We start from the raw sequence: 21675 nt of genomic DNA on the forward strand, positions 1-21675 counted from the left end.
ATGGCTTCTTTGTGATTTCAACTTGCATATTTTTGCAAAAAAAAAACAATAACATTGCAATAACATTTAACATAACATAACATTTAATGAAATACGTTTATAAGGATGTTAAAGAAAGTACTTTTGTAATGAAATTCTGGTTGCAAAATGTAACAAAATAGTAGCTGGGATAATATGCTTTTGTTCCAATTCGATTTTATCACAATACTTAGGTGCAGATGGGATTTGTATTTTCATTCTGATTTATTGCAATTCTACAAGTAATCGATAGTATTGATTATTGTGACTCTCTTTTTCTTCTCATACAAAAAAAATCTGAATCATAGGTCAAATTTCCAAAAACTGCATATCAGATGTCATTCAGTCAGTCTGACATTTATTTCAGCTGCATAGAAAAGTGGTGAATAACATGTACAACAATGATTTTTCAAGTAAAGTGCTACATGTAGATGTGCCTGTTCATTAAGCCAGTGCCATAAGAAAATAAATAATATCAGGCCAAAATGAACTGAACATCTGAAATCACACAGCAAATTTAACAAACATAGGCCTTTAAATTAACCTAGGGGTAACATACATGTACAATTTGTACATTAGATATACAAAAATATACTTTTTAAAATAATAAAAAATATATCGAATGTGGAGGGGAATTTTTTCCTGCCTGGAGCAGCCTGCAAAAGCCCTGCTCTGTGTATGTGTCTGTGGGAGGCAGAGAGCCCGAGAGGAGAGTGCTGAAATGCCGGTGGCTCATCCAAACAATGTAACACGTTATTCTTGATGCTCGCGATATAGTCATTTTATATATTGCACATGGAACAAGCTGAGATACATCAAGTATATTTGATATATCGCCCCTAGTCCTAACATATGGAATCTTTTCCAACATTTTCAGCATCTAAATATGTTTCAGATTTAAAATCTACACTTTATGTGATCAATCCTCCAGAGTGGAATTTCAGTTGTTTTTTTCACCCCAGCTTAACTAATCATTTTGAGCCATATTTTTATTGTTATTATTATTTCTTGAGAGTGGCATCAGTAATGTTCCAGGCGAGTGAAAATCCTTGTTTTTTACTCCTGGTGTTCGTGTCCAGCGCTGAATGGGTGACCCTCAGTGACATGGCTTCTGCAGATTGGCAATTCTGGGATCTGGTGTACTTTATGATTGGATTGGCCGAGATGATTCGAGATGATTCGAGATGATTCGAGATGGGTTGATGCTGGCAGCAGAGTGTTTTCCCCCCAGCAGTCCGAAACTTAGTTAATTTGTGTAACTCTGTTAGATATTGTTTATAAAACAATGAGCAGTTGCATGATGTTAGATATTCTCAGTGTGTTAGCATTCTGCTCTCTGCTTTTCTAGTGCCAACATTGGGCCTCATTCACAAACAGCGCGTACACACAAATCTATGCTTAAACAGTTTTTAACTATTCATCCTCCACCTTTCATCCTCATCAGTTATTGTCATAATTAAAGGTACAAGGTAGATTTATTTGTCATTTTTTAAACATAGTTGAAAAAAAATGAAATTAAAATTTCTCCCCAAATCCTGCTACATCTTTTGGGGTCGAAGGAGAAGTTGATGAGTCTCACAGCCTGGGGAAAGAAGCTGCTCTGTAGTCTGGTGGTTCGGCAGCGGATACTGCTGTATGTTTTTCCTGATTTCAGCAGGGTGAACAGGCTGTGGCTGTGGTGGCTGCTGTCTTTCAGTATCCTTTGTGCTCTGTGCAGACACCTCACTTCACTGAGGTCATTGTGCTCTGTAGATGGGAACCAGTGATGTTCTCTGCAGTTTTTTCTGTCCTGGTACCATGCTAGCTCGTGATGTTTCCAGACAGTATGTTTCTGTTGCTCGTCTGTAAAAGTTAACCATATATATTTATATGTATATACATAACACACAAGTCCCTCTGTTTTTACTTATTGACTTTTTTTTTGATCTGGTTAGGTATTGTACACTGCCACTACATGCACTTTAGTTCAAACATTGAGGGGTTTACTTTTGTTATGTTGCCTATCTACCACAGGGTGTCACTGCTGCTGTCCCAGTGCAACTTAAAGTGCAGTTATTAGGTGTTGCTCAAGGCTTAATTCACTTTTGGTTCAATAAGTGCTTTTTGACATTCACTCTTATGTTTTTAATGGATATCTGGACCATACATTTTTATTTACTTTGTGAAAGGTCAGTTAACACTAAAAAGGATAAATATGTTTTTGTTATCAAAACAGTTGACCACTTTTTTTTCTCCCCCGATATTAGAATCGAAACTAGGAATTGATAAGAACCGTAATTGATAAACATTACGATAGGACGTTTTGATGATTTTTTTGATCACATATTGTCATGATGTTTCGATACATTTTTGGACAACATACTAAACAATGATGTTTTTATGATTTTTAGAAAGACATAAGATACCATGATGTTTTTATTAGTTTAATACATTTTTTGGGACCACATACTATACTATGACGTTATGATCAATTTTTTGACGACATACTATGCTATGATGTTTTGTTAAATTTTTAGACAACATACTTTGCAATGAAGTTTTGATACATTTTTGGATGAAATACTATACTATGATGTTTTTATGATTTTTTTGATTGACATACTATTCTATGATGTGATGATCTATTTTTGGATGTCATACTACACTATGATGTTTTGTAAAATTTTTGGACGACATACGATACCAGACCTTTTTATGATTTTTTGAACAACTATGACATTTTGAACAACATTTGGACGACATACTATACTATGAACTTTTGATACATTTTTCAAATGACAGCTGACATTTTGATAAAAGTTTTGATGACGTACTATAGTGGCTGTTTTTTTAACATTGTGTCTTGGCACGCTATTTTATGTGGTTTTCAGCTATTTTGTGGACTGTTTGCCGTACTGTAGTATGGCATTTTTAGATGTTTCTTTGTCATGTGTTTTTGGCCGATTTGGTTATATACTATGACATTTCTTGGTACACTATTTTATGTAATTTGTCAGTGTTTTTTGACATTCTATATTTTGAGATTTTTGCCAAACTATAGTATGGCATTTTATTTTTACATTTTTTAACCATACTTTAGTATGACATCTTTGGATGCTTTTAAGACATGCTGTATTATTGTGTTTTTGGCTGATTTTGCAACAAGCTACACCATACTGTCTCTGCATGCTATGGTATGTGTATATCAGCATGTTTTTAACATATAAAAATTTGTTAATTTATGCCATAGGCATTTTTGGTTGTTTTTTCCACATGCCATTTTATGGTGTTTTTAAACAGCGGAAAACAACTTAAAACAGCATAAAGTAGCATGCCTAGACACGCCATAGCATAAAATGTTGCAAAAATGGCCAAAAAGACCATAATATAGCATGTTTAAACAATGATCGAAGAGGAAAGGCTATAGTGTGGCTAAAAATGTGAAATACGACATGTTCCAAAAAAACTGAAAACACTTCAAAACAGCATAAAATAGCTTGACAAGAAACACCTTAGCAAAAAACGTTGCAAAAATGGCCAAAAACACTGTGATAATGCTTGTTCAAAAAATGACTGAAAAGGCAAGGCTATAGTATGGAAAAAAAAAGTAAGAATATGACATGTCTCAAAAACAGCTGAATACACCCCAGAACAACATCGAATAGCGTGTTAAGATGCGCCATAGCATAAAATGTTGCAAAAACGGCCAAAAACACCAAAATAATGCATGTTGAAAAAATGACCAAAAAGGCAAGGCTATAATATGGTAAACAAAGTCAACAATGACATGTGCCAAAAACAGCTGAAAACACCTCAAAACAGCATGAAATAGTTTGACTAGAGACGCCATAGATTGTTGCAAAAACGTCCAAAAACACCCAAATAATACATGTTGAAAAAATGACCGAAAAGGCAAAGTTATAGTATGGCAAAAAATGACATGTCCCAAAAACAACTGAAAACAACTCAAAACAGCATAAAATAGTGTGTCTAGAGACACCATAGCATAGAACGTTGCAAAACCGGCCAAAAACACCAAAATAATGCATGTTGAAAAAATGACCGAAAAGGCAAGGCTATAGTATGGCAAAAAATGTCAAAAATGACATGTGCCAAAAACAGCTGAAAACACCTCAAAACAGCATAAAATAGTGTGCCTAGAGACGCCATAGCATAGAACGTTGCAAAAATGGCCCAAAACACAAAAATAATGCATGTTGAAAAAATGACCGAAAAGGCAAGGCTATAGTATGGCAAAAAATGTCAAAAATGACATGTCCCAAAAACAGCTGAAAACACCTCAAAACAGCATAAAATAGTGTGTCAAGAGACGCCATAGCATAGAACGTTGCAATAATGGCCAAAAACACCAAAATAATGCATGTTGAAAAAATGACCAAAAAGGCAAGGCTATAGTATGGCAAAAAATGTCAAAAATGACATGTCCCAAAAACAGCTGAAAACACCTCAGAACTGCATAAAATGGTGTGCCAGGACACACCATAGCATAGATTGTTGCAAAAACAGCCAAAAACACCAAAATAATGCATGTTGAAAAAATTACCAAAAAGGCAAGGCTATAGTATGGCAAAAAATGTCAAAAATGACATGTGCCAAAAACAGCTGAAAACACCTCAGAGCAGCATAAAATAGTGTGCCTAGAGACACCATAGCATAGATTGTTGCAAAAATGGCCAAAAACACCAAAATAATGCATGTTGAAAAAATGACCAAAAAGGCAAGGCTATAGTATGGCAAAAAATGTCAAAAATGACATGTGCCAAAAACAGCTGAAAACACCTCAAAACAGCATAAAATAGTGTGCCTAAAGACACCATAGCATAGAGTGTTGCAAGAACGTCCAAAAACGCCAAAACAATGCATGTTGAAAAAATGACCGAAAAGGCAAGGCTATAGTATGGCAAAAAATGTCAAAAATGACATGTCCCAAAAACAGCTGAAAACACCTCAGAACCGCATAAAATGGTGTGCCAGGACACACCATAGCATAGATTGCTGCAAAAACAGCCAAAAACACCAAAATAATGTATGTTGAAAAAATGACCAAAAAGGCAAGGCTATAGTATGGCAAAAAATGTCAAAAATGACATGTGCCAAAAACAGCTGAAAACACCTCAGAACAGCATAAAATAGTGTGCCTAGAGACACCATAGCATAGAGTGTTGCAAGAACGTCCAAAAACGCCAAAACAATGCATGTTGAAAAAATGACCGAAAAGGCAAGGCTATAGTATGGCAAAAAATGTCAAAAATGACATGTCCCAAAAACAGCTGAAAACACCTCAGAACCGCATAAAATGGTGTGCCAGGACACACCATAGCATAGATTGTTGCAAAAACAGCCAAAACCACCAAAATAATGCATGTTGAAAAAATTACCAAAAAGGCAAGGCTATAGTATGGCAAAAAATGTCAAAAATGACATGTCCCAAAAACAGCTGAAAACACCTCAGAACCGCATAAAATGGTGTGCCTGAACACACCATAGCATAGAACGTTGCAAAAATGTCCAAAAACACCAAAACATGTGCCAAAAACAGCTGAAAACACCTCAGAACAGCATAAAATAGTGTGCCTAGAGACGCCATAGCATAGAACGTTGCAAAAACGTCCAAAAACGCCAAAACAATGCATGTTGAAAAAATGACAGAAAAGGCAAGGCTATAGTATGGCAAAAAATGTCAAAAATGACATGTGCCAAAAACAGCTGAAAACACCTCAAAACAGCATTAAATAGTGTTTCTAGGGACGCCACAGCATAGAACGTTGCAAAAATGGCCAAAAACACCAAAATAATGCATGTTGAAAAAATGACCGAAAAGGCAAGGCTATAGTATGGCAAAAAATGTCAAAAATGACATGTCCCAAAAACAGCTGAAAACACCTCAAAACAGCATTAAATAGTGTTTCTAGAGACGCCATAGCATAGAACGTTGCAAGAACAGCCAAAAACACCAAAATAATGCATGTTGAAAAAATGACCGAAAAGGCAAGGCTATAGTATGGCAAAAAATGTCAAAAATGACATGTGCCAAAAACAGCTGAAAACACCTCAGAACAGCATCAAATAGTGTGCCTAGAGACGCCATAGCATAGAACGTTGCAAAACCGGCCCAAAACACCAAAATAATGCATGTTGAAAAAATGACCGAAAAGGCAAGGCTATAGTATGGCAAAAAATGTCAAAAATGACATGTGCCAAAAACAGCTGAAAACACCTCAGAACAGCATTAAATAGTGTGCCTAGACACACCATAGCACAGAACGTTGCAAAACTGGCCCAAAACACCAAAATAATGCATGTTGAAAAAATGACCGTAAAGGCAAGGCTATAGTATGGCAAAAAATGTCAAAAATGACATGTGCCAGAAATAGCTGAAAACACCTCAGAACAGCATAAAATAGTGTGCCTAGAGACGCCATAGCATAGAACGTTGCAAAAACGTCCAAAAACGCCAAAATAATGCATGTTGAAAAAATGACCAAAAAGGCAAGGCTATAGTATGGCAAAAAATGTCAAAAATGACATGTCCCAAAAACAGCTGAAAACACCTCAGAACAGCATAAAATAGTGTGTGCAGAGACGCCATAGCATAGAATGTTGCAAAAATGGCCAAAAACACCAAAATAATGGATGTTGAAAAAATGACCAAAAAGGCAAGGCTATAGTATGGCAAAAAATGTCAAAAATGACATGTCCCAAAAACAGCTGAAAACACCTCAAAACAGCATAAAATAGTGTGTGTAGAGACGCCATAGCATAGAACGTTGCAAAACCGGCCCAAAACACCAAAATAATGCATGTTGAAAAAATGACCGAAAAGGCAAGGCTATAGTATGGCAAAAAATGTCAAAAATGACATGTGCCAGAAATACCTGAAAACACCTCAAAACAGCATAAAATAGTGTGTGTAGAGACGCCATAGCATAGAACGTTGCAAAACCGGCCCAAAACACCAAAATAATGCATGTTGAAAAAATGACCGAAAAGGCAAGGCTATAGTATGGCAAAAAATGTCAAAAATGACATGTGCCAGAAATACCTGAAAACACCTCAGAACAGCATAAAATAGTGTGCCTAGAGACGCCATAGCATAGAACGTTGCAAAAACGTCCAAAAACACCAAAATAATGCATGTTGAAAAAATGACCAAAAAGGCAAGGCTATAGTATGGCAAAAAATGTCAAAAATGACATGTCCCAAAAACAGCTGAAAACACCTCAAAAATGCAAAAAATAGTGTGTCTAGAGACGCCATAGCATAGAACGTTGCAAAACCGGCCCAAAACACCAAAATAAAGCATGTTGAAAAAATGACCGAAAAGGCAAGGCTATAGTATGGCAAAAAATGTCAAAAATGACATGTGCCAGAAACAGCTGAAAACACCTCAGAACAGCATAAAATAGTGTGCCTAGAGACGCCATAGCATAGAACGTTGCAAAAACGTCCAAAACACCAAAATAATGCATGTTGAAAAATGACCACAAAGGCAAGGCTATAGTATGGCAAAAAATGTCAAAAATGACATGTCCCAAAAACAGCTGAAAACACCTCAAAACAGCATAAAATAGTGTGTGCAGAGACGCCATAGCATAGAACGTTGCAAAAATGGCCAAAAACGCCAAAATAATGGATGTTGAAAAAATGACCAAAAAGGCAAGGCTATAGTATGGCAAAAAATGTCAAAAATGACATGTCCCAAAAACAGCTGAAAACACCTCAAAACAGCATAAAATAGTGTGTGCAGAGACGCCATAGCATAGAACGTTGCAAAAATGGCCAAAAACACCAAAATAATGGATGTTGAAAAAATGACCAAAAAGGCAAGGCTATAGTATGGCAAAAAATGTCAAAAATGACATGTCCCCAAAACAGCTGAAAACACCTCAAAACAGCATAAAATAGTGTGTGTAGAGACGCCATAGCATAGAATGTTGCAAAACCGCCCAAAACACCAAAATAATGCATGTTGAAAAATGACCGAAAAGGCAAGGCTATAGTATGGCAAAAAATGTCAAAAATGACATGTGCCAGAAACAGCTGAAAACACCTCAGAACAGCATAAAATAGTGTGCCTAGAGACGCCATAGCATAGAACGTTGCAAAAACGTCCAAAAACACCAAAATAATGCATGTTGAAAAAATGACCAAAAAGGCAAGGCTATAGTATGGCAAAAAATGTCAAAAATGACATGTCCCAAAAACAGCTGAAAACACCTCAAAACAGCATTAAATAGTGTGCCAGGACACACAATAGCACAGAGTGTTGCAAAAACGTCCAAAAACGCCAAAATAATGCATGTTGAAAAAATGACCAAAAAGGCAAGGCTATAGTATGGCAAAAAATGTCAAAAATGACATGTCCCAAAAACAGCTGAAAACACCTCAAAACAGCATAAAATAGTGTGTGTAGAGACGCCATAGCATAGAACGTTGCAAAACCGGTCCAAAACACCAAAATAATGCATGTTGAAAAAATGACCGTAAAGGCAAGGCTATAGTATGGCAAAAAATGTCAAAAATGACATGTGCCAGAAACAGCTGAAAACACCTCAGAACAGCATAAAATAGTGTGCCTAGAGACGCCATAGCATAGAACGTTGCAAAAACGTCCAAAAACACCAAAATAATGCATGTTGAAAAAATGACCAAAAAGGCAAGGCTATAGTATGGCAAAAAATGTCAAAAATGACATGTCCCAAAAACAGCTGAAAACACCTCAGAACAGCATAAAATAGTGTGCCTAGAGACGCCATAGCATAGAACGTTGCAAAAACGTCCAAAACCACCAAAATAATGCATGTTGAAAAAATGACCGAAAAGGCAAGGCTATAGTATGGCAAAAAATGTCAAAAATGACATGTCCCAAAAACAGCTGAAAACACCTCAGAACAGCATAAAATAGTGTGTGCAGAGACGCCATAGCATAGAATGTTGCAAAAATGGCCAAAAACACCAAAATAATGGATGTTGAAAAAATGACCAAAAAGGCAAGGCTATAGTATGGCAAAAAATGTCAAAAATGACATGTCCCAAAAACAGCTGAAAACACCTCAAAACAGCATAAAATAGTGTGTGTAGAGACGCCATAGCATAGAACGTTGCAAAACCGGCCCAAAACACCAAAATAATGCATGTTGAAAAAATGACCGAAAAGGCAAGGCTATAGTATGGCAAAAAATGTCAAAAATGACATGTGCCAGAAATACCTGAAAACACCTCAAAACAGCATAAAATAGTGTGTGTAGAGACGCCATAGCATAGAACGTTGCAAAACCGGCCCAAAACACCAAAATAATGCATGTTGAAAAAATGACCGAAAAGGCAAGGCTATAGTATGGCAAAAAATGTCAAAAATGACATGTGCCAGAAACAGCTGAAAACACCTCAGAACAGCATAAAACAGTGTGCCTAGAGACGCCATAGCATAGAACGTTGCAAAAACGTCCAAAAACGCCAAAATAATGCATGTTGAAAAAATGACCAAAAAGGCAAGGCTATAGTATGGCAAAAAATGTCAAAAATGACATGTCCCAAAAACAGCTGAAAACACCTCAAAACAGCATAAAATAGTGTGTGCAGAGACGCCATAGCATAGAACGTTGCAAAAATGGCCAAAAACACCAAAATAATGCATGTTGAAAAAATGACCAAAAAGGCAAGGCTATAGTATGGCAAAAAATGTCAAAAATGACATGTCCCAAAAACAGCTGAAAACACCTCAAAACAGCATAAAATAGTGTGTGCAGAGACGCCATAGCATAGAACGTTGCAAAAATGGCCAAAAACACCAAAATAATGGATGTTGAAAAAATGACCAAAAAGGCAAGGCTATAGTATGGCAAAAAATGTCAAAAATGACATGTCCCCAAAACAGCTGAAAACACCTCAAAACAGCATAAAATAGTGTGTGTAGAGACGCCATAGCATAGAACGTTGCAAAACCGGCCCAAAACACCAAAATAATGCATGTTGAAAAAATGACCGAAAAGGCAAGGCTATAGTATGGCAAAAAATGTCAAAAATGACATGTGCCAGAAACAGCTGAAAACACCTCAGAACAGCATAAAATAGTGTGCCTAGAGACGCCATAGCATAGAACGTTGCAAAAACGTCCAAAAACACCAAAATAATGCATGTTGAAAAAATGACCAAAAAGGCAAGGCTATAGTATGGCAAAAAATGTCAAAAATGACATGTCCCAAAAACAGCTGAAAACACCTCAAAACAGCATTAAATAGTGTGCCAGGACACACCATAGCATAGATTGTTGCAAAAACGTCCAAAAACGCCAAAATAATGCATGTTGAAAAAATGACCAAAAAGGCAAGGCTATAGTATGGCAAAAAATGTCAAAAATGACATGTCCCAAAAACAGCTGAAAACACCTCAAAACAGCATAAAATAGTGTGTGTGTAGAGGCATACATAGCATAGAACGTTGCAAAACCGGTCCAAAACATCAAAATAATGCATGTTGAAAGAATGACCGTAAAGGCAAGGCTATAGTATGGCAAAAAATGTCAAAAATGACATGTGCCAGAAACAGCTGAAAACACCTCAGAACAGCATAAAATAGTGTGCCTAGAGACGCCATAGCATAGAACGTTGCAAAAACGTCCAAAAACACCAAAATAATGCATGTTGAAAAAATGACCAAAAAGGCAAGGCTATAGTATGGCAAAAAATGTCAAAAATGACATGTCCCAAAAACAGCTGAAAACACCTCAGAACAGCATAAAATAGTGTGCCTAGAGACGCCATAGCATAGAACGTTGCAAAAATGGCCAAAAACACCAAAATAATGCATGTTGAAAAAATGACCGAAAAGGCAAGGCTATAGTATGGCAAAAAATGTCAAAAATGACATGTCCCAAAAACAGCTGAAAACACCTCAAAACAGCATAAAATAGTGTGTGTAGAGACGCCATAGCATAGAACGTTGCAAAAACGTCCAAAAACATCAAAATAATGCATGTTGAAAAAATGACCGAAAAGGCAAGGCTATAGTATGGAAAAAAATGTCAAAAATGACATGTGCCAGAAACAGCTGAAAACACCTCAAAACAGCATAAAATAGTGTGCCTAGAGACGCCATAGCATAGAACGTTGCAAAAATGGCGAAAAACACCAAAATAATGGATGTTGAAAAAATGACCAAAAAGGCAAGGCTATAGTATGGCAAAAAATGTCAAAAATGACAGGTCCCAAAAACAGCTGAAAACACCTCAAAACAGCATAAAATAGTGTGCCTAGAGGCAGCCATAGCATAGAACGTTGCAAAAATGGCCAAAAACACCAAAATAATGGATGTTGAAAAAATGACCAAAAAGGCAAGGCTATAGTATGGCAAAAAATGTCAAAAATGACATGTGCCAGAAACAGCTGAAAACACCTCAGAACAGCATAAAATAGTGTGCCTAGAGACGCCACAGCATAGAACGTTGCAAAAATGGCCAAAAACACCAAAATAATGCATGTTGAAAAAATGACCAAAAAGGCAAGGCTATAGTATGGCAAAAAATGTCAAAAATGACATGTCCCAAAAACAGCTGAAAACACCTCAAAACAGCATAAAATAGTGTGCCTAGAGACGCCATAGCATAGAACGTTGCAAAAATGGCCAAAAACACCAAAATAATGGATGTTGAAAAAATGACCAAAAAGGCAAGGCTATAGTATGGCAAAAATGTCAAAAATGACATGTGCCCAAAAACAGCTGAAAACACCTCAAAACAGCATAAAATAGTGTGCCAAGACACACCATAGCATAGAACGTTGCAAAAATGGCCAAAAACACCAAAATAATGCATGTTGAAAAAATGACCAAAAAGGCAAGGCTATAGTATGGCAAAAAATGTCAAAAATGACATGTCCCAAAAACAGCTGAAAACACCTCAAAACAGCATAAAATAGTGTGTGTAGAGACGCCATAGCATAGAACGTTGCAAAAACGTCCAAAAACATCAAAATAATGCATGTTGAAAAAATGACCGAAAAGGCAAGGCTATAGTATGGCAAAAAATGTCAAAAATGACATGTGCCAGAAACAGCTGAAAACACCTCAGAACAGCATAAAATAGTGTGCCTAGAGATGCCATAGCATAGAACGTTGCAAAAACGTCCAAAAACGCCAAAATAATGCATGTTGAAAAAATGACCAAAAAGGCAAGGCTATAGTATGGCAAAAAATGTCAAAAATGACATGTCCCAAAAACAGCTGAAAACACCTCAAAACAGCATAAAATAGTGTGTGTAGAGACGCCATAGCATAGAACGTTGCAAAAATGGCCAAAACCACCAAAATAATGCATATTGAAAAAATGACTGAAAAGGCAAGGCTATAGTATGGCAAAAAATGTCAAAAATGACATGTCCCAAAAACAGCTGAAAACACCTCAGAACAGCATAAAATAGTGTGCCTAGAGACGCCATAGCATAGAACGTTGCAAAAACGTCCAAAAACACCAAAATAATGCATGTTGAAAAAATGACCGAAAAGGCAAGGCTATAGTATGGCAAAAAATGTCAAAAATGACATGTGCCAAAAACAGCTGAAAACACCTCAGAACAGCATAAAATAGTGTGTCTAGAGACGCCATAGCATAGAACGTTGCAAAAATGGCCAAAAACACCAAAATAATGCATGTTGAAAAAATGACCGAAAAGGCAAGGCTATAGTATGGCAAAAAATGTCAAAAATGACATGTCCCAAAAACAGCTGAAAACACCTCAAAACAGCATAAAATAGTGTGTGTAGAGACGCCATAGCATAGAACGTTGCAAAAATGGCCAAAACCACCAAAATAATGCATATTGAAAAAATGACCGAAAAGGCAAGGCTATAGTATGGCAAAAAATGTCAAAAATGACATGTGCCAAAAACAGCTGAAAACATCTCAGAACAGCATTAAATAGTGTGTCTAGAGACGCCATAGCATAGAACGTTGCAAAAATGGCCAAAAACACCAAAATAATGCATGTTGAAAAAATGACCAAAAAGGCAAGGCTATAGTATGGCAAAAAATGTCAAAAATGACATGTCCCAAAAACAGCTGAAAACACCTCAGAACAGCATTAAATAGTGTGCCAAGACACACCATAGCATAGAACGTTGCAAAAATGGCCAAAAACACCAAAATAATGCATGTTGAAAAAATGACCAAAAAGGCAAGGCTATAGTATGGCAAAAAATGTCAAAAATGACATGTCCCAAAAACAGCTGAAAACACCTCAAAACAGCATTAAATAGTGTGTGTAGAGACGCCATAGCATAGAAACGTTGCAAAAACGGCCAATAACATCAAAATAATGCATGTTGACAAAATGACCGAAAAGGCAAGGCTATAGTATGGCAAAAAATGTCAAAAATGACATGTGCCAGAAACAGCTGAAAACACCTCAGAACAGCATAAAATAGTGTGCCTAGAGACGCCATAGCATAGAACGTTGCAAAAACGTCCAAAAACACCAAAATAATGCATGTTGAAAAAATGACCGAAAAGGCAAGGCTATAGTATGGCAAAAAATGTCAAAAATGACATGTCCCAAAAACAGCTGAAAACACCTCAGAACAGCATTAAATAGTGTGCCAAGACACACCATAGCATAGAACGTTGCAAAAATGGCCAAAAACACCAAAATAATGCATGTTGAAAAAATGACCAAAAAGGCAAGGCTATAGTATGGCAAAAAATGTCAAAAATGACATGTCCCAAAAACAGCTGAAAACACCTCAAAACAGCATAAAATAGTGTGTGTGTAGAGGCATATAGCATAGAACGTTGCAAAACGTCCAAAAACATCAAAATAATGCATGTTGAAAAAATGACCGAAAAGGCAAGGCTATAGTATGGCAAAAAATGTCAAAAATGACATGTGCCAGAAACAGCTGAAAACACCTCAGAACAGCATAAAATAGTGTGCCTAGAGACGCCATAGCATAGAACGTTGCAAAAACGTCCAAAAACACCAAAATAATGCATGTTGAAAAAATGACCGAAAAGGCAAGGCTATAGTATGGCAAAAAATGTCAAAAATGACATGTCCCAAAAACAGCCTGAAACACCTCAAAACAGCATAAAATAGTGTGTGTAGAGACGCCATAGCATAGAACGTTGCAAAAATGGCCAAAACCACCAAAATAATGCATATTGAAAAAATGACCGAAAAGGCAAGGCTATAGTATGGCAAAAAATGTCAAAAATGACATGTCCCAAAAACAGCTGAAAACACCTCAAAACAGCATAAAATAGTGTGTGTAGAGACGCCATAGCATAGAACGTTGCAAAAACGTCCAAAAACATCAAAATAATGCATGTTGAAAAAATGACCGAAAAGGCAAGGCTATAGTATGGCAAAAAATGTCAAAAATGACATGTGCCAGAAACAGCTGAAAACACCTCAGAACAGCATAAAATAGTGTGCCTAGAGACGCCATAGCATAGAACGTTGCAAAAACGTCCAAAAACACCAAAATAATGCATGTTGAAAAAATGACCGAAAAGGCAAGGCTATAGTATGGCAAAAAATGTCAAAAATGACATGTCCCAAAAACAGCTGAAAACACCTCAGAACAGCATTAAATAGTGTGCCAAGACACACCATAGCATAGAACGTTGCAAAAATGGCCAAAAACACCAAAATAATGCATGTTGAAAAAATGACCAAGACAAAGGCTATAGTATGGCAAAAAATGTCAAAAATGACATGTCCCAAAAACAGCTGAAAACACCTCAGAACAGCATTAAATAGTGTGCCTAGAGACGCCATAGCATAGAACGTTGCAAAAATGGCCAAAAACACCAAAATAATGCATGTTGAAAAAATGACCGAAAAGGCAAGGCTATAGTATGGCAAAAAATGTCAAAAATGACATGTGCCAAAAACAGCTGAAAACACCTCAGAACAGCATAAAATAGTGTGTCTAGAGACGCCATAGCATAGAACGTTGCAAAAACGTCCAAAAACACCAAAATAATGCATGTTGAAAAAATGACCGAAAAGGCAAGGCTATAGTATGGCAAAAAATGTCAAAAATGACATGTCCCAAAAACAGCTGAAAACACCTCAAAACAGCATAAAATAGTGTGCCTAGAGACGCCATAGCATAGAACGTTGCAAAAACGTCCAAAAACACCAAAATAATGCATGTTGAAAAAATGACCGAAAAGGCAAGGCTATAGTATGGCAAAAAATGTCAAAAATGACATGTCCCAAAAACAGCTGAAAACACCTCAGAACAGCATTAAATAGTGTGCCAAGACACACCATAGCATAGAACGTTGCAAAAATGGCCAAAAACACCAAAATAATGCATGTTGAAAAAATGACCAAAAAGGCAAGGCTATAGTATGGCAAAAATGTCAAAAATGACATTTCCCAAAAAAAGCTGAAAACACCTCAGAACAGCATAAAATAGTGTGCCTAGAGGCATACATAGCATAGAACGTTGCAAAAATGGCCAAAAACACCAAAATAATGCATGTTGAAAAAATGACCAAAAAGGCAAGGCTATAGTATGGCAAAAAATGTCAAAAATGACATGTCCCAAAAACAGCTGAAAACACCTCAAAACAGCATAAAATAGTGTGTGTAGAGACGCCATAGCATAGAACGTTGCAAAAATGGCCAAAAACACCAAAATAATGCATGTTGAAAAAATGACCGAAAAGGCAAGGCTATAGTATGGCAAAAATGTCAAAAATGACATGTCCCAAAAACAGCTGAAAACACCTCAGAACAGCATAAAATAGTGTGCCTAGAGACGCCATAGCATAGAACGTTGCAAAAACGTCCAAAAACACCAAAATAATGCATGTTGAAAAAATGACCAAAAAGGCAAGGCTATAGTATGGCAAAAAATGTCAAAAATGACATGTCCCAAAAACAGCTGAAAACACCTCAGAACAGCATTAAATAGTGTGCCAAGACACACCATAGCATAGAACGTTGCAAAAATGGCCAAAAACACCAAAATAATGCATGTTGAAAAAATGACCAAAAAGGCAAGGCTATAGTATGGCAAAAAATGTCAAAAATGACATTTGCCAAAAACAGCTGAAAACACCTCAGAAAAGCATAAAATAGTGTGCCTAGAGACGCCATAGCATAGAACGTTGCAAAAACGTCCAAAAACACCAAAATAATGCATGTTGAAAAAATGACCAAAAAGGCAAGGCTATAGTATGGCAAAAAATGTCAAAAATGACATGTCCCAAAAACAGCTGAAAACACCTCAAAACAGCATAAAATAGTGTGCGTAGAGACGCCATAGCATAGAACGTTGCAAAACGTCCAAAACACCAAAATAATACATGTAGAAAAAATGACCAAGACAAAGGCTATAGTATGGCAAAAAATGTCAAAAATGACATGTCCCAAAAACAGCTGAAAACACCTCAGAACAGCATAAAATAGTGTGCCTAGAGACGCCATAGCATAGAACGTTGCAAAACGGTCAAAACCACCAAAATAATGCATGTTGAAAAAATGACCAAAAAGGCAAGGCTATAGTATGGCAAAAAATGTCAAAAATGACATGTCCCAAAAACAGCTGAAAACACCTCAGAACAGCATAAAATAGTGTGCCTAGAGACGCCATAGCATAGAACGTTGCAAAAATGGCCAAAAACACCAAAATAATGCATGTTGAAAAAATGACCGAAAAGGCAAGGCTATAGTATGGCAAAAATGTCAAAAATGACATGTCCCAAAAACAGCTGAAAACACCTCAGAACAGCATAAAATAGTGTGTAGAGACACCATAGCATAGAACGTTGCAAAATGGCCAAAAACACCAAAATAATGCATGTTGAAAAATGACCAAAAAGGCAAGGCTATAGTATGGCAAAAATGTCAAAATGACATGTCCCAAAAACAGCTGAAAACACCTCAAAACAGCATAAAATAGTGTGTAGAGACGCCATAGCATAGAACGTTGCAAAACGCCCAAAACACCAAAATAATGCATGTTGAAAAATGACCGAAAAGGCAAGGCTATAGTATGGCAAAAATGTCAAAAATGACATGTCCCAAAAACAGCTGAAAACACCTCAGAACAGCATAAAATAGTGTGTCTAGAGACGCCATAGCATAGAACGTTGCAAAAATGGCCAAAAACACCAAAATAATGCATGTTGAAAAAATGACCAAAAAGGCAAGGCTATAGTATGGCAAAAAATGTCAAAAATGACATGTCCCAAAAACAGCTGAAAACACCTCAGAACAGCATAAAATAGTGTGTGTAGAGACGCCATAGCATAGAACGTTGCAAAAATGGCCAAAAACACCAAAATAATGCATGTTGAAAAAATGACCAAAAAGGCAAGGCTATAGTATGGCAAAAAATGTCAAAAATGACATGTCCCAAAAACAGCTGAAAACACCTCAAAACAGCATAAAATAGTGTGCCTAGAGACGCCATAGCATAGAACGTTGCAAAAATGGCCAAAAACACCAAAATAATGCATGTTGAAAAAATGACCGAAAAGGCAAGGCTATAGTATGGCAAAAAATGTCAAAAATGACATATCCCAAAAACAGCTGAAAACACCTCAGAACAGCATAAAATAGTGTGCCTAGACACGCCATAGCATAGAATGTTGCAAAACGTCCAAAAACACCAAAATAATGCATGTTGAAAAAATGACCAAAAAGGCAAGGCTATAGTATGGCAAAAAAATTTCAAAAATGACATGTGCCAAAAACAGCTGAAAACATCTCAGAACAGCATTAAATAGTGTGTCTAGAGACGCCATAGCATAGAACGTTGCAAAAATGGCCAAAAACACCAAAATAATGCATGTTGAAAAAATGACCAAAAAGGCAAGGCTATAGTATGGCAAAAAATGTCAAAAATGACATGTCCCAAAAACAGCTGAAAACACCTCAGAACAGCATAAAATAGTGTGCCTAGAGACGCCATAGCATAGAACGTTGCAAAAACGTCCAAAAACACCAAAATAATGCATGTTGAAAAAATGACCAAAAAGGCAAGGCTATAGTATGGCAAAAAATGTCAAAAATGACATGTCCCAAAAACAGCTGAAAACACCTCAGAACAGCATAAAATAGTGTGTGTAGAGACGCCATAGCATAGAACGTTGCAAAAATGGCCAAAAACACCAAAATAATGCATTTTGAAAAAATGACCAAAAAGGCAAGGCTATAGTATGGCAAAAAATGTCAAAATGACATGTCCCAGAAACAGCTGAAAACACCTCAGAACAGCATAAAATAGTGTGCCTAGAGACGCCATAGCATAGAACGTTGCAAAACGTCCAAAAACACCAAAATAATGCATGTTGAAAAAATGACCGAAAAGGCAAGGCTATAGTATGGCAAAAAATGTCAAAAATGACATGTCCCAAAAACAGCTGAAAACACCTCAGAACAGCATAAAATAGTGTGCCTAGAGACGCCATAGCATAGAACGTTGCAAAAATGGCCAAAAACACCAAAATAATGCATGTTGAAAAAATGACAAAAAAAGGCAAGGCTATAGTATGGCAAAAAATGTCAAAAATGACATGTCCCAAAAACAGCTGAAAACACCTCAAAACAGCATAAAATAGTGTGTGTAGAGACGCCATAGCATAGAACGTTGCAAAAATGGCCAAAAACACCAAAATAATGCATGTTGAAAAAATGACCAAAAAGGCAAGGCTATAGTATGGCAAAAATGTCAAAAATGACATGTCCCAAAAACAGCTGAAAACACCTCAAAACAGCATAAAATAGTGTGTGTAGAGACGCCATAGCATAGAACGTTGCAAAACCGGCCCAAAACACCAAAATAATGCATGTTGAAAAATGACCGAAAAGGCAAGGCTATAGTATGGCAAAAATGTCAAAAATGACATGTCCCAAAAACAGCTGAAAACACCTCAGAACAGCATAAAATAGTGTGTGCCTAGAGACGCCATAGCATAGAACGTTGCAAAAACGCCCAAAAACACCAAAATAATGCATGTTGAAAAAATGACCGAAAAGGCAAAGGCTATAGTATGGCAAAAAATGTCAAAAATGACATGTGCCAGAAACAGCTGAAAACACCTCAGAACAGCATAAAATAGTGTGCCTAGAGACGCCATAGCATAGAACGTTGCAAAAATGGCCAAAAACACCAAAATAATGCATGTTGAAAAAATGACCGAAAAGGCAAGGCTATAGTATGGCAAAAAATGTCAAAAATGACATGTCCCAAAAACAGCTGAAAACACCTCAAAACAGCATAAAATAGTGTGTGTAGAGACGCCATAGCATAGAACGTTGCAAAATGGCCAAAAACACCAAAATAATGCATGTTGAAAAAATGACCAAAAGGCAAGGCTATAGTATGGCAAAAATGTCAAAAATGACATGTCCCAAAACAGCTGAAAACACCTCAGAACAGCATAAAATAGTGTGCCTAGAGACGCCATAGCATAGAACGTTGCAAAAACGTCCAAAAACACCAAAATAATGCATGTTGAAAAATGACCGAAAAGGCAAGGCTATAGTATGGCAAAAATGTCAAAATGACATGTCCCAAAAACAGCTGAAAACACCTCAGAACAGCATAAAATAGTGTGCCTAGAGACGCCATAGCATAGAACGTTGCAAAATGGCCAAAAACACCAAAATAATGCATGTTGAAAAATGACCGAAAAGGCAAGGCTATAGTATGGCAAAAATGTCAAAATGACATGTCCCAAAAACAGCTGAAAACACCTCAGAACAGCATGAAATAGTGTGCCTAGACACACCATAGCATAGAACGTTGTAAAAATGGCCAAAAACACCAAAATAATGCATGTTGAAAAAATGACCAAAAAGGCAAGGCTATAGTATGGCAAAAAATGTCAAAAATGACATGTCCCAAAAACAGCTGAAAACACCTCAGAACAGCATAAAATAGTGTGTGTAGAGACGCCATAGCATAGAACGTTGCAAAAAATCCAAAAACATCAAAATAATGCATGTTGAAAAAATGACCGAAAAGGCAAGGCTATAGTATGGCAAAAATGTCAAAATGACATGTGCCAGAAACAGCTGAAAACACCTCAGAACAGCATAAAATAGTGTGCCTAGAGACGCCATAGCATAGAACGTTGCAAAACGTCCAAAAACACCAAAATAATGCATGTTGAAAAAATGACCAAAAAGGCAAGGCTATAGTATGGCAAAAATGTCAAAAATGACATGTCCCAAAACAGCTGAAAACACCTCAGAACAGCATAAAATAGTGTGCCAAGAGGCACCATAGCATAGAACGTTGCAAAAATGGCCAAAACACCAAAATAATGCATGTTGAAAAATGACCAAAAGGCAAGGCTATAGTATGGCAAAAATGTCAAAAATGACATGTCCCAAAACAGCTGAAAACACCTCAAAACAGCATAAAATAGTGTGTAGAGACGCCATAGCATAGAACGTTGCAAAAACGTCCAAAAACATCAAAATAATGCATGTTGAAAAAATGACCGAAAAGGCAAGGCTATAGTATGGCAAAAAATGTCAAAAATGACATGTCCCAAAAACAGCTGAAAACACCTCAGAACAGCATAAAATAGTGTGCCTAGAGACGCCATAGCATAGAACGTTGCAAAACGGCCAAAAACACCAAAATAATGCATGTTGAAAAAATGACCGAAAAGGCAAGGCTATAGTATGGCAAAAAATGTCAAAAATGACATGTGCCAAAAACAGCTGAAAACATCTCAGAACAGCATTAAATAGTGTGTCTAGAGACGCCATAGCATAGAACGTTGCAAAAATGGCCAAAAACACCAAAATAATGCATGTTGAAAAAATGACCAAAAAGGCAAGGCTATAGTATGGCAAAAAATGTCAAAAATGACATGTCCCAAAAACAGCTGAAAACACCTCAAAACAGCATAAAATAGTGTGTGTAGAGACGCCATAGCATAGAACGTTGCAAAAACGTCCAAAAACATCAAAATAATGCATGTTGAAAAAATGACCGAAAAGGCAAGGCTATAGTATGGCAAAAATGTCAAACATGACATGTGCCAGAAACAGCTGAAAACACCTCAGAACAGCATAAAATAGTGTGCCTAGAGACGCCATAGCATAGAACGTTGCAAAAACGTCCAAAAACACCAAAATAATGCATGTTGAAAAAATGACCGAAAAGGCAAGGCTATAGTATGGCAAAAAATGTCAAAAATGACATGTCCCAAAAACAGCTGAAAACACCTCAGAACAGCATTAAATAGTGTGCCAAGACACACCATAGCATAGAACGTTGCAAAATGGCCAAAAACACCAAAATAATGCATGTTGAAAAAATGACCAAAAAGGCAAGGCTATAGTATGGCAAAAAATGTCAAAAATGACATGTCCCAAAAACAGCTGAAAACACCTCAAAACAGCATAAAATAGTGTGTGTAGAGACGCCATAGCATAGAACGTTGCAAAAACGTCCAAAAACATCAAAATAATGCATGTTGAAAAAATGACCGAAAAGGCAAGGCTATAGTATGGCAAAAAATGTCAAAAATGACATGTGCCAGAAACAGCTGAAAACACCTCAGAACAGCATAAAATAGTGTGCCTAGAGACGCCATAGCATAGAACGTTGCAAAAACGTCCAAAAACACCAAAATAATGCATGTTGAAAAATGACCGAAAAGGCAAGGCTATAGTATGGCAA

The 21675-nt window shown here is 36.7% G+C and overlaps 1 long non-coding RNA gene across 1 annotated transcript in view; it reads right to left on the bottom strand.

Moving 5' to 3' along the window:
* Nucleotides 1-355: 355 nt before the first annotated feature.
* The window catches only part of LOC148186375 (uncharacterized), an 88848-nt gene continuing 67528 nt past the window's right edge, over nt 356-21675 (bottom strand). The window contains exon 9 of the long non-coding RNA XR_015775035.1: nt 356-1860. This is a non-coding gene — a long non-coding RNA (uncharacterized LOC148186375). The remainder of the gene's footprint in view (nt 1861-21675) is intronic.

The sequence above is a fragment of the Plectropomus leopardus genome, chromosome 19 (genome assembly GCF_026936395.1).
Source record: "Plectropomus leopardus strain MGB_pleo_1.0 chromosome 19, ASM2693639v1, whole genome shotgun sequence".
NCBI classification, from domain to species: domain Eukaryota; kingdom Metazoa; phylum Chordata; class Actinopteri; order Perciformes; family Serranidae; genus Plectropomus; species Plectropomus leopardus.